General features: G+C 39.1%; 1 long non-coding RNA gene across 1 annotated transcript; it reads right to left on the bottom strand.

Moving 5' to 3' along the window:
• Positions 1-2,271: 2,271 nt before the first annotated feature.
• On the bottom strand, positions 2,272-15,711 carry LOC308338020. Its single transcript, XR_013966357.1, has 3 exons — positions 15,629-15,711; positions 12,377-12,504; positions 2,272-4,720 (listed from the first exon to the last, which is right to left on the bottom strand). It is a non-coding gene; the product is annotated as an uncharacterized lncRNA (long non-coding RNA).
• Between the last annotated feature and the right edge of the window lie 1,872 nt (positions 15,712-17,583).

Genomic DNA, 17,583 nt, shown 5'->3' on the forward strand with positions numbered 1-17,583 from the left:
TCTATGACATGTTTAAACTTTGTTTGGAGGTGTGATTCCTCAAATGTTCTGAATGTTGTTTATACACATACATAAATACTCCCCTTCGTTTGATTTTATATCATCTAAAAGCATTTATCACTGAAACCCACTTAAGAATTTCTCTCTGCTTATCAGCTCATCTGCAGTGGTTCGCACACACAAATTAAAAATGAGACTGAATTGTCAAATGTATTTTTAGTTTCCTACTAACATTATAATCTGTCTAGACAGTCCATTGAAACTTCAGAATCGTGAAGAAGACCGCAAAAGTGCTATTCAAATCACATCTCACTCTTCATTCATGGGGACTTTAGGCCCCCGTAAAAGATACATAGAATTCCCAAATATTATCCAAAAAAAAAAAAAAAAAGAATTCCCAAATATTCAAATAAATTTTTTTTAGGAAAAAAAAAAAAAAGAAAAGCTACTCTTTTTTGGTCACACGTGAATTGAAATGATTTCGCACAGTTTTGCAAGGGGTTGCTGTATTCTGCAGGGACAGTGACCTTGCGGCTCCATCCAGCCTTTTTCTGCTCTCAGCCTTCCATCTCTAATATGAGCGCTTGGAATACCATGTAGTTTTTCACTAGAATGGGTGGAAGTGAGTCTTACATGCTGTCAAACGTGGCAGGTCTGTTAAAGTCACAGGAAGAATTGATTCAAGTGAAGCATGGAGACAACATCTGAATGATTGAAATTTACCAAGGAAACAGCCAAACTGAAGTCGGGTACAGGATTTTTTGTTTTTGTTACTTTTAAGAATATTATGTCACCTGCAACTATCAAGGCGTGCCCGTCTTCAAGGACAAACAGTCACCAGCACCTGCTAGCATTGCCTTTAGTTTACCTAGGGTCCAAGATAACTTCAGAACACATGGCCAAGCATTGAGTCACTATGCATAACTTGTCTCCCTGACAAAACCTTATCATTGTTACAAGAAAACCCACTCCTCCACTGACCATGTAACTAGAGTTTGAACAAGATAACATTTATCCCACTTGGATTGTGGCTTTGGTTTGTTTCCTGACGTTTAGAAGCCTTGGCAATTAAAGTCAAAAGGAAAAAATGGAAATATCTGAATAAATGTTTGGAAATCTGATGAACCAGAATATTTACATTAAAAAAAAAAGAGAGTCCTAAATAGGATTAGAATCACCATAATATCAGTTGCCGATTAAATCAAGATCTGATGTCTGTATATATTGAACACATATTTTGGTTTGATTTAGTCTTCATACAATCTGATGCTGCTTACCTGTTCATGCATTTTTTTTTATTCCCCCAGACTTGACTCTTAAAAACAGTCATTAGGTAAGATGACAGATGCAAATTTGAACATGTGCCATTTTTCCTTTGTTTTTTTTTTCTTTTTGGTTTGAAATAAGATATTTTCTAGAATGGCATGATATAAAAAAATCCAAACACAAAACACACATGGACACATAAAATGACAGGTAATTTCCTTGTGCCTGAAGTGGCTTAAAAAAATTGAGATCATTGAAATTTCATAGTTGAAAAAAATGTTTCTGAATGTATAAATAAAGCAGTAGTTTTGAATAGAAACAGGAAGTTACCTAGGCACATTCATCAGCCACATGGTAGCTACCTCTTAGCCTCATTGTTGATTGCGTAAATGAGACTTTCTTTGTATCACATTAAGGTTTTTGTGTGTGTGTGTGTGTGTGTGTGTGTGTGTGTTTTACAGAAACAAAAGAAAGCATGTTGGTTTCATAGTCAAATGAATTATGCCCAGGATAATCCTTATTTATACAAAGAGTTCAGAGACTGAGAAAGAGAAACAAAAAGCACAGTTCCTATACATATTCCTTATACCCCCTGTAACTCAGGGGCCTGCTTCGCGAAGATAAAACTTAAGTGCCACCCTTGAAATACATGAGAAGTTTGAAGGACAGAACAGAAGAAAGCACACATCTAGGATTCTCTCGAGAGCATGGAAAACCATTAAGGATAGGTGTCACCAGATGGAATTTCTCTGTAGCAGCACATGCTACACTTTCTTGGATCCATTCATGCCTCTGATTTGACCGCAAAGATAGGGAGCCACTTTATAGACTTGAGTTTCCAATTCATGGGGTTTCAAATAAGAGAACTGGGCCCGTTTCTGTTAACGGGTCACAAATAGCTGAATACTGACAATTTCAGAACAGCCAGACTCATTATTGATATTGACCTAATGGGAATATGATTTGCCTTTTAAAGGTGTTTTTTTTTTTTTTTTTGTGGTTTTTAAAAGCCTACCCTGTTTTCTTTAACAGTGCACTTCACGCATTTCCCTCTTCCCTGTGGACTAAGACAATTTCCCCGGACTTCGTTTGTGCAAAGACTTTCCCCTCTCTGCTTCTAATGATCCCTTCAGAAAGCAACTCTGGTGCATGGTTCAACTAACAAACGTCCATCAGTCTTAATTTCAGGTAAAACTATATAGGTTGAACATGGATTCCATGAGTCAAATATGCAGAGATGTTTGTTAAGTCAATCTAATTCATTTTAGACAAAGTTTTGCATCATTGTCAATGCAAATATATCTCCTTTGGCTTTAAAGATTGAGCAAACCTAATACTTTTGGTTCTTATCAATATAAATCATACAATTTCTTGATTGTCAACTAGCATTTTAAAAGCTTACCTAAACTCCACTAACAGAATCCTCAATCTGATTGGTCCTACTTGTCTCAGAGAGTTAAACAGAAACAAAAAGGTCTATTTTTGTCCTTCTTCTGACAACACCAGGGTATGAAAATACAATGACAGGAGGCAAGAAGAAGATAGCCCCTCCCCACTTGCAGAATCAAGGTGACTATTCATGGTAGATGAACAAAGACTGAGGTGAGAAGACAAAACCTAGAGGCGCTGGATTGAGAAGGAAGACTATTGTTACAAATACAATGAGACCTTTTCAGGAGACCACTCATCACTCAATAGAATATCACTAAGTTGGTTTTGTTTTGTTTTGTTTTGTTTTGTTTTGTTTTGTTTTGTTTTTGACAAGTGACCTTTCAGACCAGTTCCGGGAAGGACCTTTAGTTCAAAGTTCACAGAAAGGAATTTCAACCTGTTAAACAAGGGTCTCCACGTATCAGTGGCCATCCACACAGGTGTCACCATTCAAGAGAGCTAGTAAGGAACTAGAAAAGCTCACAGACTGAATATAAAGCCATTTGGCTCTGTCAGTTGGTATCCAGAACTCTTCCTGCAGAAACTGCTGAACACAACAGGTGCAAGCTTTTCTACTAGAACCGACAAATGCATGTTAACAAAAAAACAAAAACAGAAACAGAAACAAAAACAAAACACCTTTTGTTGTGTTCTGTTTTGCAGTATATAAAACACCAGTGGAAGGTAGTTTAAACAAACAACAAAGTAAGAACTGGTCCGGCCATGTAGGTCAAATAAAATTCTTAAAAAGAAAAGAGAAGAAATGGAAAACAACCTCTATCTTCTGGACTGCAATAGGGTGCCACTTCATCTTTGGTATAAAATAGGCCATCCATAGGCTGAATTTGATCACAACTAGGAAAGACTACAGAAATTGTCAACAATTTCTCTATCTATTGCTTTTTTTGTTTTTTTTTTTTTGCACTTTTTGACCATAAGCTCCTATCTACTTAAGTTTTTTTTTTTTTAATGCTCTTAAGCTAGGTTTTGCAATGTGACAAGCAAAGCTGACTAAAAACTTTGTAAAGCTCATAAAAAAGACTGCAGATAAAAAGCACTAATGCTTTTGCTAGCGATCACGCTTCGTAAATAAAAAAAATCTGCATTCTGCCCCCCAAACACGCATTATTTCTAATGCAGTTGTTTTTAAACCAACATTAATAACTTTACCGTAAAATGTTTTAGCCTTCTAGAATGATTCAACACTTAAGACAAAGTTCATGAAAAGTCCCAGCATTTTCCCAATTCTTGCAGTTGCCATGGTTTCTTTTATCAACAAATTTTCTTCAAATGAAGAAAAACATTTTCTTTTAAACTGTACAGTTTTTTTTTTCACCCTAAAAACTCATAGTCTTAAACTTCTGTACCAGTTAAAGCCGGCACAATATTTCAATTCTTTCTTGAATTTTTTTTTAACAAGACGTTGACAGCTTGCCTTGAGAGCCTTTGACGTCCTTAAAATTAAGGCAATTAAGATTCAAGATAAACCTTACCTAAATATCTCTAAGAAAAAAATAAAATAAAAAACCAACCCACTAGATTTAAACAAAAAGGGGAAAAGAAAGGGTAGCTTAATTACCGAGGAAGACAATTTGTTTCCATTTCTGCTTTGCCCACCTCTTGACATCTGATTTTCTGTTTAAAAAAAAAACAAAAATCTGTCTACATCTTCTGGTAAATTCTGAATTCAAATGGTCTTCCAGACAAAATGTCAACCTTCTGTGTTTTGTTTTGTTGTTGGTTTTTGTTTGTTTGTTTCCTCTTCTGGGATTTTTTTCTTTAAGAAAAAAAGATGGGAAAAATAAACTGTCAGACCACATGAAGGAACCATTTGCACGGCACATAAAAACACTTTGTTTTCACTGGGTAAAGTAGAAAATTTAAAAAAAAAAAAAAAGAAAGAAAGAAAGAAAGAAAGCATTCCATCGACGCCTGTGCAAACTGGAAGCCAACTTCCTGTTCAATGAAGTTTCTTCGTTCAAGGCAATGTTTCCGACGAACATTCTTCAGTCTTGTTTATGGTCTGTGGAAACAACTGAGTATGAGTGTTCGTTACATCAAAGCAACTGTGAAATCACCTCATGTGCTCTTTTCCAGTGAGGTCTCTTTAAAAGATACCAAGTCCTTTCAATATCTAGAAAATTGTACTAGTTTTAAGTCCTGTCACTTTTAGACAAATATATATTTAAGCCAGAGAGTTTGCTCACATTAAATATCAAGGCTAATAGATCAAGAATATCTTTCAACATAAAGCAGCGAATTTGACAAATATAGGCAGACAAGCAATACTCCCTTTGTGCGCAGAACCCATTTTTCAACATCTGGCTTATGTTGTAGGTACCCCAGAAATTCTTTGAGGTAATGCAGTCCCTTCAAAATTCCTGTGGGATACATCACGAACTCACCCAGCAAATGTGCCCGTCCCTGTGTTACCCAAGATACAGCAATGGTTGTGTGTCTTCCCATGGGATTCACCAAGTATATTCACAGAAGCCTTGTCTGGGCCAATAAAGTAGTAAGACAGTTAAGAGGCAGTGGGTTTTGTTCACTTTCTCTCATTCCTTCTTCTTTATTCACCCATCTCATCAAGCTTTTTAATTCTTGAGAACAGGCACTATATTCTATGACTTTTTACTCTCCAGAAATCTGGCAGAGAGTATGTATATAATAGGTGTTAAACTAGATAAAGGCCACTTATACTTACACCACTTGGCCTAGCTTAGCCCAAATAATGTCTTCTCCTTCTGCCTCATCTACTATTGGTAGGCTGAGCTTCTAGTGGGTTCACTTCCACGTTTAGCTCTTCCATCCACAGACTAGAATTTTGTTAAATAACTTCAGGGATGTGCTATAAAAATGATTTTTGAAACTATCTATGGGTCAACTTATTTATTTTTAAAGATTTTATTTATTTGTCAGAGAGAGAGAGAAAACACACATAAGCAGGGAGAGCTGTAGGCAGAGGGAGAAGCAGGCTCCTCACTGAGCAAGGAGCCTGACCTGGGACAGGATCCCAGTACCCTGGGATCATGACCTGATCCAAGGGCAGACGCTTAACCAACTGAGCTACCCAGGCACATTATAGGTCAATTTAAATGAAGCCCACTGGTCTCAGCGCTTTGCGGGTTCTTCTGATGCCCCATTGCTTAATTAAGTAAAGAAGCCTCAGCGTTGCTGAGGTTGTACAGGGTTGATCACTGCACAAGATGCATGGCTGAGAGAGTTTGTGGAGGCTAAATTGCCACCCAAAGTCTGATCCCCAAACTAGGACTGCATTTGCTCTGAGCAAGTGGCTTTTATTCAAATTCACAAAATGCCCTTGAGGATGCTTTAAGGTGCACAGCAGGTAGTCTGGGATGATCCAGAGAGGTTCTTTTTCCTAATTTGCAAGGAGCACTCGTGGGAAGCAGCTAGGTATCTTAGAAGCCTGATAAACTTGTTCTTAGAATCATGTAAGAAAAGCACCCAGCTGATAGTCGACATTTCCATTTTTAACCAACAGTTTAAGTTTCTAAGAATACGTATTTTGTGAGTTTTATGTGGAAAAGTGGGGCTTCTTTTAAGAAGAAATGCAATAAAAAATTCCATACTATCAGCAACAATTAGGGAAACTTTATTAGCAGCAGTCATGGGAACCAGGGTATATATTTGATCTCTATTCCTTTGCAAAGTGCAGACTTAACTCCATTTATTTCTAAACAAGTCTATCTTGTTGTGGTAACAAAGCCTCCCTTTGTTGGGTTTTGTGTTTTTTCGTTTTTTGGTCTGTTCTTTCCTCGAACTCCTATCTTCCCCCTGACTGCTATTCATTTAGCAGGAAATGCCTATTACAAGGTGACTCTGGAACAGCTACTCCGTGAACGGCGTCTTAGTCAATGGGCTACCCTAACACTGAACACCCCCACTGCTCAGGTATGTCACGCGCACTCGTCTTGAAGCATCCATATTTATGAGCTCGGTTACAGCTACTTTCAAGCTGTAACCTTACCAAATGTTCCCAATGGCCCTCTCCCATCAAGCGGTCTCGTTGCTACATGCCAGCAGATGGGGAGCAATGAATGGTTGTCCTTTGCATTTTCTTGGTTGCTAGCTGCGGTTGGAAGGGACAAGGCGTTGGTACTTAGTAGAACTGAATTCACTCCTATCCACCTTCTCAGTCCTAGATGAGGTGTGAAAGTGCACGTTTACATAAGGCTTATGTATTGTGCTGAAACTTCTCATCCTCCCCTCCAGCCCCCGAAGAAAGCAGAGTGAATAGATTAGGGAGTAGCAAACCACAGGTTTAGAATTCTAGACTTTTAGAGATGGAAAGACGTCTTTGGGACCATCTAAGGATGCAGTGTCCCCCAGTTTGGGGGAAACCGCACATTACGCTCCCAATTCTGCACTACCCACAGGTAAACTAAACATATAGGTAGGGCACCAACCAAGAAGGGTATCAATACAAAACCAAACGTGTTTAAAGAATGAATCTTTTCAATTCGTATCAAAATAATCATCCTGTTGGCAGTGAACGTTTTGTTACGTTCTTTAGTAATTTAACATGTCCAAAAAAACTCTCAGAATTCCCAAGTAGGAAGTCTAGTCTACAGGCTAATCTTTCAGGAAGTGAAACAGTTTGATTTATCTGGCCCTCTAGGCCGTCCGGCCATTAGCATTTTAATAGCTTTGAAGAGAACTGCAATTAAGAAAGCATTTCACTTAGGTTAGAGGGTGTTTGCTCACACTCCCTGGGACCCCCCCATCCCCACCCCAACTCCGGGGAATGGTGGTAAATCCCCTCTCAGCACTAAACCCTAATTTACACTCTTGGGAGAACACTGATCTAATCTCTTTCTCTAAAGAAGAGGAAAAGGAGGCTCCAGAGGAGTTAGTGACAACTAGTAGGTGGCAATTAGGATTTAACTGTGCTTGAAGACTTGTATTTTTCAAACCCTGGTCATTTTTAAGATTTTTAAGATTTCTTAAATAGCACACACAAAAACCCCCTGCTAACTGGGACAGGAACTGGAATTTCCACGGAACTTCCAAAACAAACCACAGGTATCACATCTGCCTTTGCAGATAAGAGCCCCTAAAGTTCCTTTTGTGTGAGTAGCCTCTTTTAACAAGAAAGAAAAAAAAAAGGCATGAATACAAAATGTGAAGAACTGTTTTTTAGTTTGGAAAGTGGAATTTGGAATAGTAAAATATCTGCTGCAAGAGATCCCAAATATAACCTTTCTATTCATATATGAACATCATTTCTACTTCTCAAACTTTGATCCCGCAACCTTCTGTCGTGATGTCTGTAATTTTCTTCAAAATATCTTGAGTATAGACATTATAGTACTAAATCTACGTGTGATGGGTTAAGCTACTTTTCCCAGGCACTCAGCTACCCTCATCCAAATTTCACACCCCACAGGAGGTCAGTTACCATTTAATGAGAAAGGCCAGAGGTTTGCGCAAGTACTTTAAACTGTCTGTATCTCAATTAGCATAATGAGTGTCAGAAATGGGTGGTTTAAAGAAAGTAGGGGCATGTTAATTAGCACAATGATGCTGGAAATTAGCTGCCATTTGTGAAATTTGGAGTATTCAAGATCACTTGGATAGGCTAAAATATTTTAGAGATCCTCTCCAGTGTAGGTGAAAGCTACAGTTAGAATGTATGGACATTCGCACCCTTTAACTTTAGGGATACTGCTTGTAGCTTGATCTCAAAACAGTTTATTAATTTATTTGTGCCCATTTGGTCCCAAATTATTAATTTATTTGTGCCCGCTTTCTTATGAATGCTTCCCTGAAAATGTCTCTGTGGCAACTCTTGCATTCCCTCAAACTTTTTCCAGGCACGGTTATACAAGAAAAAGAGCCCAGGTGTCTACATGGCCCACAGGCTTAGCTCAATTCCCAGTGTCTTCTTAAATGGTTCCACAGAATTTCATGCTTTACCATGACACAGGTCAGCTTCTCTTGGCTGAGACGGATAAAACCTCGGATAGACACACATTCATTTCTTCTTTTTAGAAAATTTCAGAATAGATTGTTACCCACCCATTTATTAGAATATTATTTTATATTTTATATTATTTTATATTATTTTATATTATTTTTGTTTTCACTAACTATGTTATTGTTGTCGTTTCAAATCAAAAAAGCTCCGGGCATTTAGGTAGATGTCAGAGAGAGGAAGTTGGAGAATATAAACAGGGCGTGTTAACAATTTTCTCCAGGTTTAAAGATATGCACACGAGGCCATGCAAGGGGTAGTCACAGGGCACGGGTTGGAAATGCCCCATGTTCCCGCACGCTTTCCTCTCTGGCTTGTCGCCACAAACTCGCCCTGTCGAACATCCTGTCACATACATTCCTGCATCAGTAAGTGCAAAGGAAAATTCCTCCAAATGAGGAAACCCTTCACCATCATGCTTATTACCACTGTGAAGATATGTGTGGAGGGTTTCTTTCTCTGATACCTATCCTCTGTGGAAAGGCCCACATCATCAGCCATAGGAATCTGTGGTTCAAGGCAAGTAAACATGTGACCATGGTGGGGAGTTCGTTTTAAAATGTTTAAACACTTAAAGCTTTCTGTGGTCAGACTCAGACTCCTTGGATAGTTCAAGGAAAAAAGCTTCTTTGAATTGGCTTATTATAAGGATAATTAAATCCCTTATCTTTCTCTACAGATCAGGGCCTCCTTGGTTTTCAACTCACCTGCCCCCGGTTAGTAGCATCAGTAACTCCAGGATTTTGTTCGGAATGGTAATGCCCGGTTTCCGCTTTCCTCTTAACTTCAGTCTATCCCTCCCACCCGTACCCTCACCCTCCACCCTATCATACTTGCCACCATCTTACTTCAGACTTTTTTCCCTCTTGTCTGAATCCTTGGGATGCTCAATTGTTTCCATTGCTTCCAAATCCATTGTTTACCTCAGCTGGAGGAGCATTTGTAGAACAAAGGAAATGCTGTCCAAACACCTCGGTATGACATCTGATATTAGAATCTGGCCCCAATCTGTTTTTTTACACTGTTGTAGTATTCTGAATCCCCTTCTCTGAAAATCACGCTGAGCTTTCCCACCTCTGACTTTGGCCAACCTGTTATTCCCCCTAGAACGCTCCTTGACTGTGTGTAAGACCCAGTTCCAGTTGCCACAACTTCCACCAAAGCTGGACCCAGTTGAGACAAATAAAATGCATTCTCCTATTACAACAGTATTCTTTAAAAGATCCCTGTTCGTTTTCTTCCTTGCAGTAGACACATCACGTCCATGTGTATGTCTAAATCCCGTACTAGATTATAAACTCTGGAGGGCAGGGATCCTGTCTCCCAGTACAGAAACTGGCCTGATGCTGGAAACTCCAAGTGCAGAATATTGGCATTCCTTTCCTTAAAACCTTCCCCAGCTTTTGTGACTCTTTTCAAGTAAAACTGAGAATGATTCCTGTAGACAAAGCCAAGTATCCAAGGACCAAAGGCTCTATAAAAACTGCCTGTTTGACTCTATCTCCTACACCCCTTCCCACCCCCTCCCCCTTCACCACACTCTAGCTGCAGGTCCCTAATTCTAGACCTTTGGACTTCCTGTTTTTTTTCTGCCTAGAATGTTTTTTCTCCAAATCTCTCCAAGATTAGCTTGTAATTATCTTTCAGATCCAGGCCTCTGTGAGAGGCCTTGCCTGATACTAAATCTTAGGTATTTATCCTGTCACTTTCTACCATAAGAATCTTTTTTAAATATTGGCTTGGCTTTGCAATTCTGTGGGGTTTTGTTATTTTTTATTATTTATTTATTTATTTTTATTGTTTGCTGATTGGTCCACTGCTTCTGAGTCTACTCCCAGCAGGAAGTAAACTCCAAGAGAGTAGGAAAGACACCTGCCTCCTTCATTGTTCTTTTCTTGGCATCTGGAATTCTGCGGGCCACAGAGTATGGCCATATCAATAACTGCTGACTGGGGAGGATGAAAGCATCTCTTTTATTTATCCAGACATTGTTGAACTGTTAGCAAGAAGGGTGCGGATCACTCACTTCCTCATTATGAAACCCCGAAAGCCGGCGTTGCCTACTCACCAAGTGTCTCTGGCCAATATAGTAGCTTTCATTTCCCACCAGTGTCTCTCACCGTGCTTCCCCACAGCCAGTGTCTGCTCCCTTCTCACACATGACCCTCTGAACGGACTGAAAAAATTCCAGTACGTCGGGAACACAGTACCAGAGACTACCATATTGTTCGGTAAATGCAAAAGGGATTCACATAGGCTATAGGTGAATTGAAAATACAAAATAGAAACAAAACCATGCCAAAAAATGCTTTACTCTTATGGATCTTTCCCGAAAGTTGTTATGTGAAAGTAATGATAATAATAGTAATAAAGGTTAAGTCACGTGGTCAGCACATTTAATTTGGAAGACTACCTTTAGAAGCTAAACTACTTATAGGAGACTCCATTACCCTGATTAATCTTTCAACAGACAAGTCTCTCAATATGTATCAAAGTTAAATAGGAATGATCAAGAAATGGGAGCAACACTCTGCAGGCAGGGGGATCTCTTGGGAATTCTCTAGTCACTGGGGCTTTGACTGCTACCTACAGATTAGAATACTTTGCACAAGACATCTGTATGTAGACTGAATTTTTGTTAATTACTTTGGTTTCAAAACCTCCCAAATTTTAGTCTACATAATTACTCAACACAAAGCCAACTGTACTTTATAAGTGATTTAAAGATTTGCAAGAGTAATTCTGATACATGATGGTTGCTTTGTCATTTAATTCCTAAATAAGACTCCACATTGATTTAGATTTCACAGTACCCTTTTTCATGAACTACTTTACTGGATGTTCAAGGCAGCCCTGCAAAGGGAGTGTTACTGTCTTCATTTAAGAATGCATGCAGGTGGGGTGCCTGGGTGGCTCAGTGGGTTAAAGCCTCTGCCTTTGGCTCGGGTCCTGATCTCAGGGTCCTGGGATCGAGCCCCGAATCGGGCACTCTGCTTAGCGGGGAGCCTGCTTCCTCCTCTCAATCTCTCTCTGCCTACTTGTGATCTCTGTCTGTCAAATAAATAAATAAAAATCTTAAAAAAAAAAAAAAAAGAATGCATGCAGGCTCACTATCCATTTCAAGTGGGAATATTAGAGAATTTTTCCCAAAAATATGTATGGTAGATTTTTTTTTTTTTAAATGCCCCTTTCTGTATTTAAGGCTTATGTGAACTCTTACATAAACTCTTACATAAACTGGGCTTGGCCATGTGATTTGCTTTGGCCTAGTGGTCAGTAGTAAATGCGTCCAAATGGATTGAGAAGTTCTTCATTTGTGCTTCCTCTCTTGCTGCTCTCTGAACTCTGGGACTTCCAGGTGAATAAGCTGATGGAGGATCAGAAACACATAATCCAATTGCTTCCATCATATTCAACTAACAGACGACGAACACCCAGAAGGAGAGCTGCGAAAATGACCATCAGCTGTCCCCAGATGCTTGAGCAATTCTAGTCAAGATCAGAAGGTCGGTTCCATCGGAGGTCAGCTCAAATTGCTGATCCACATAATCATCAACAAAAATAAACGCCTGTCACTAAGTTTGGGATGGTCTGTACTGCAGCAAAAGCTAACAGCTACACATGAGAGAATGGTGGTAAAATGGTCGATCTTGAGGAGAAGAGCTCAGCATAGCCCGAACTTACTTAGACTGTTGGTAAGAATATGCAGGTGCATGTTCGCTGGATGTGTCCACTGCTATCTGTTGCTGCTGACCACTGGTGTCCTGGGATGAAGGTGCCACTGTCTGGGGAGAGGTATCAGCAACAACACCCTAAGGAGGGAAATAAGAACACAAAAGCCTTACTGGCTTTAGCAAAGGGCCTTCTTCCAGATGGGTGACAGGGAATACCTCTCTTCTGTTTGGCTTGAATAGAGTTGCACTCGGTCAAATGAAGCTATAGGAAGTACCCAAGGGAAAACCACAGAGCGCATTTGGATACAGGCTGAGGAATTCCCTTTAGTGTGTCACCAAGAGGCCTTGTCCGCAGAAACCTCTACCACAGTTGAATGGTCAGAAAATCATTTTCACCGAACTTAGAACTCCTAAACCATGGTTGCATATAGCCACACTAAATAATAATTTATTAATCAAAAGCTCATGCAGGATTCCTATAAAAACTTGTATATTCAAACATTTCCCTGGGGTAGTGTACCATGTCATGCCTCATTGACATGGCAAAACAATGGCTCTGACCTAAAAAGGAAAGGAAAGGAAAGGCAAGACAAGACAAGACAAGAATACATAAAAGCTTGGAATTCTTTTAAAAGGATACTGTTAGGTAGGTTTTCCATTCAGCAATTTTGTTTGTTTTGTTTTCTACAACATGAACTAGAATTCATTTCGAGGTTTCAGAAAACAAACATCCTTAATCTTGATTTGCTACTTCCCCCACCCTCTCGTATCTCACAGATGCCAACAAGGATGCCAACAAGGAGTTGATCATCATTAGGGAGAGATGTTTGCTTCTGAGAAGGGCACGCATGGTTTTATTTGGCAGGTGGGAGGCTTAGAGAGGGCATCTCTCTAAATACATTCTCTTGGTTTTATTCATAGCCTTGGACACCTAGAGTGATGTCAGCTTTCAAACCTTCTTGGTCAACTCTCTGTCCCTAACTAAACGTTCCTTAAATTGTTCCTTAGAATCCCAAAATTCTCTTTTTCCCCCTAATATACAATTGGTATTGTGCATTTTTCTGAATGTCCCACCAGCATTTATTTGTGTGGATATTGGTAAGTTTTCAATGAGTGTTTTGTATAGAAAATATATTGGTGCTTTTTCTATAATTCAAGGCAATTTATCAAAGTGTACCTCCATTTTTCTTAGTGAAAGACTTCTTCTTCTCCTTTTTTTTCTTTCCTTTTTTTTTTTTTTTGGGTAATCATTATGCCCAACGTGGACTGGAACTCATGACCCTGAGATCAAGAGTTGCATGTTCCACCTACTGAACCAGCCGGGTGCCCTAACTTTAAAGACTTCTTTTTAACTATAGACATCTTTTTAAACTATATTTATATTGTTTCTAATAAGTCACATTGTTAAATGTGTCCCATTATTTTATAGTCATTAGAACACTCAAATTCTGTAGATAAGTACATCCATATGTCAGTGTAGACAAAGAAAAATGCAAATATGTCGTAGAGATCTATGCTTAACGTGCCTAGAATGTCTAGATTCATTAACTGATGATCTAGATGCTTTTTGATGGTCAAATACATCATCAGTCAACAAACAAAACCAAAGAAAGCCCACATGTATTTTAATCAGGTAGTCTTGAAATTCTGAAAAGCCAATTAAAACTTGATCAGTACTGACCCATTCTTTGGGGCCCGCAGGTCCAGAGCACATAAAAGATTTAAAACTGGACCTCTTTGGTTTCCTAAATTACATGATGGTGTCCTCTTAAACTTCTGTGTTTCCCAAATCTTGGTACTGGCCAACATCTGGCATATGCCAAACCAAACATTGTGTAAGATCCAATTTACTCTGTGAAGATTTCCCCAATCTCTATAGTTGTAGAGATTGAGCAAGTCATGGTAGACCTCCCTGTGGAGTGGTGACAGCACCCTAGTTGCTGGCCAACTCATGGAATAGGAATAGCATGGGCTCCAGAGGGGTCCCTGCTGATGGGAAGGAATGTACTGTCATCATAGCAGCAAATGTCATCAGGAGAAGGGCAAGTGTGGCAAGTGTGGCAAGAAACCATGATGGCTAGGACTAGACAGAAATACACACGTCTAGGGGTGCCTGGGTGGCTCAGTGGGTTAAAGCCTCTGCCTTCGGCTCAGGTCATGCTCTCAGGGTCCTGGGATCGAGCCCCACATCATGGGGCTCTCTGCTCAGCAGGGAGCCTGCTTCCTCCTCTCTCTCTGCCTGCCTCTCTGCCTACTTGTGATCTCTGTCTGTCAAATAAATAAATAAAATCTTAAAAAAAAAAAAGAAATACACACATCTAAGTGTTTTACCACTATCTACATAGCTCTATGCTCCTTTCTTTTCTGTGTAGCTTGCTGGCTCTGTCCAGTAAAATGATTTTTACTGGGGATGGATTCAGCCCAATGGAAAGAGAGAAGGAAAGGGACAAAGCTTCCGTTAAAGATAAGATGATTTCATCATTGAGGTAACCACAGCAAAGAGGGTGCAACTTTTTTTTTTTTTAATTTATAGGAAGCCACAAACTTGTCAAGTTTCATTCACTAAAGCAGTGGTTATTAATCCTTGATATATATTAGAATCACCTAGGTTTTTTGTTTTTTGTTTTTTTTCCACCTGAGATCTTTTAAAAATCCTGATGTCCAGTCAATACCCCAGACAAATAAATCAGAATCTGGGGATAGGACCCAGGCATAAATATTTTTTAAAGCTCTCTAAATAATTGCAGAAAATAATATAAAGAGATGTTTGAGAACCAGTGCACTAATGTGAAGATAGATTCCCAAGGGATCTTGTTAAAATGCAAATTGTGATTCAGTAGGTCTGGGTAGTGTCTCAGACTTGCATTTCTAACAAGCTTCCCACTGATGCTGATGATGACCCTGGTCCAGGGACACTCTTTTGAGTAACAAGGCACTAGCAAACTCATTCAAATAGTTGCAAACTCTTTTTCCTGCCCTACTTACGAGTTATTTGTGGTTAACATTTGATGGGGTAGTTATTTGGTCTCTGATCTTTATAAAAACGATACTCCCCTCTTACCTTTATAGCATATTGATCTATTTCATGTGCAATGCACAACATAGGCATGTTGGCGTACTTTCATACAGTGAGCTTGAAATGTCAAATTTTAGAGCAACCCCAAGACCACATATAAGGATTGCCTGGGTTATGGGGGACCACGGTGCATGAAGCTGAGATGTGTCATCCCTACCTCTTTCTATAAGACAGAGACAGACTTACTTCAATAGAAACAGCTGTCGGAGGCACAGGCGTGTACTGGGGAATGTAGGTCCCTTGCATAGGAGCGGCAGCAGTCATATACTAGAGAGAATCAAAGAAAAATGCAGGTGAACTTGAGATTGCAACTGGCGAGAAAAGTAGATATCATATGAAACTGTTTTACATGTGTAGCCCACAGCGAGGGCATTATCACATTTCATTTTGATCAACAACGAGGCAGTTCCTATTCAGTAGAGAATGACCTTTGCTTACTGATTCAGCATGAACAGCAACCCACCTCCATGGTATCATCCTCCTTCCCACACTTTGTCTTTGTAACCATTCTATCTTAGATCCCAACATGGCAGTTTCACATCTAAAACATACATTCCATAAGGACAGGGATGATATCTGGTTGTTGTTGTTTTTTTTTTTTAATTCTCATTTTATTGCTAGCATGTATCACACAGTAGGCTCTCAATGAATCATTTGTTGAATGAATGAATCATCATACTGTTAGCAATCTTTTTTTTCTAACTTAAAAAAAGAAAAATAGAGGAATAATGCAAGAGATATGCATGTAGCAATATTCAGAATTGGCACATGTTCTCATTTTGTCATTTTCCTTTCACTTTTTTAAGTGGAAAACAAATAGTATTACAGATAATGACAATAATGACAAAGTCTCCTTTGAGCCCTTCCCCCTTCCATATTCATGTCACTGGCAGTATTTTCTTTTCAACTCCTTTAGTTCTCCAAATGTTCTTCATCTGGATGGACAATGAAACAGTTAAACCATTTTCACTAAGTTGTAGTATTCAGTAAACACCATGTGTTGGGAATAAGCTGCATTTTTCCATTGCAGAAAGGGAGCCCCAGGAAAATTACTTGCTCACCCACATAACCCAAATTCCATATTCCCATGTCTAATGCATATCTCCCCTGCAAATTTAACATTCTACTCTTTAAGAATAGAATTTTCTATGGAATCAGCTGTATTCCCGAGCTTCTGAACTTGACTAACATCATGAAAACGTCAGAAACAGCATCATCGACTGAAGACAAGTTTTCTCCATTCACGAAGGTTGAAGACCTGATTTTGATAGAAAACTGCAAGCTTCTGCTACTTTATTCTTCTAAATTTGCTGAGTTCAAATATAAATGCCATGCATCAATATGCAAAACCTAAATTACTATGTCTTGTGTATCTTTGTACTTTCAGTGTGCAGGCGACATAATGGTTCTCAATCAAGGGGAATATCTGAATGGAGATGAGCTCCTCAGTTGGTGGTGGTGGTGTTCAGTATTCATGGAGGATGATAGCAATTAAGCAACTTTGGAATAAATGAATCTCCATCCTAAACCAAAAACTGTCTTACTGTATCTACTTGCTAAAAATAGAGACAGGCTTAATGAAACAACCCTAAATCAAACAAACCTAACTGTTGTCTATAATCCACATATAGGAACTAATAAGTGGGCGCCACGAATAACAACTCAGTTCAGTTCCTATCTGTATAAAAACAACCTTGTCACTTGGACGAAGAGCAACTATTTGAATGGCCTGGAGATGTTTACATCAGTGTATACTAAAAAATCACCAAAGATTTCTATGCCCTAGCCCCTGTGCTCTAAGAGCAGTCATCAATTTTCTACTGAAATTGTCCAGACTGTCATCTCCTTAAAGGCAGAGGCTGAACTTTTCACGTCTCTGTATCTTCCAAAACACCACGCCATGCCTGATACTCAATAAATAATTGTTCAATGGCTGAAGAGAAAGTTACAAGAAGAAAGCCTTCCATTTCCAGTTATAAATTTTGCATGCCCTTAGCTGTTAAAAATTCTGAGCTCGCTGAGGATATTAATTTTTACCACCCCCATAGTTTGTTTGTATAACCTTTACACATACACTCTGCCAACTCTCCTTATTATTGACCTTTTGTCTTTAAGCAGACATAGGTACTCGGGTATCTGAT

Source organism: Martes martes, assembly GCF_963455335.1.
Source record: "Martes martes genome assembly, contig: scaffold_191, whole genome shotgun sequence".
Taxonomy (NCBI): domain Eukaryota; kingdom Metazoa; phylum Chordata; class Mammalia; order Carnivora; family Mustelidae; genus Martes; species Martes martes.